This window comes from Solanum tuberosum, unplaced genomic scaffold (assembly GCF_000226075.1).
Source record: "Solanum tuberosum cultivar DM 1-3 516 R44 unplaced genomic scaffold, SolTub_3.0 scf00568, whole genome shotgun sequence".
NCBI classification, from domain to species: Eukaryota; Viridiplantae; Streptophyta; class Magnoliopsida; order Solanales; family Solanaceae; genus Solanum; species Solanum tuberosum.
In genome coordinates this window covers 192,219-193,031 of record NW_006239484.1, presented here as the reverse complement: position 1 = coordinate 193,031, position 813 = coordinate 192,219, and positions in this window count along the sequence as shown.

Here is an 813-nt window from a genome sequence, read left to right as displayed (position 1 = left end):
GATCTTGTGAGGTAACATAATAGTCTAACACAATGGGAGTAATAACCAATAAAGGAAACATATGAACATGTGCAAAACTGACATACATGATGGAAGAGACAATTAAAGCAAGTTGGCAAGATATGGGCAGATCGTATATCCAACATATGTACATATGTACCATGTGTAATCTAGGATATTTTGATTTGTATAAGGGGAATACGTGCCAAGGGTACTTTGACGATGAAACAAGTTTAAACCCTGCATGCATTATACTTGGCAGAGTAAGCATGTACATTTAGTAATAAACTCATATTAGAGTACTCACTTTGATGCTCTAGGGAGTAGGAACTACAACTATTGATCAGTCACTACCAAGGGCACTTAGAAAGCTTACATTGAAATACAAGTGTTGGATTCATGCCAACAAAATAGGAAATCGAATAGCCTTACATACCTCAATTCCCAATCGTATAGCTTACGAAGTGTCAACCTGTCCTTTAACGTCATAGTCTTCATTTACAACAACCAATCACTAAGGCTAATATTAGCAGCTTACCAACCAACTCGGGATATTTCAACTCATCAAAATAGTATCCAGGCAGCCGGCCCATAATCCTTCTAATTGATTGTTTTCTTTCACAAAATTTGTATGTTATAGTTATTTACACGAAACAACCTTCCCATGGAACGGGCAGTGAGCTTACCAAAACTTTAATTTAATGGTGCATCACCATACTTGTAAATATGCCCCCTACAGCTTTCCGCAATCATTCTCTAAGTACATCCATCACCTCCCATAAACAAATCAATACAATAGCAGTCCTCAACACT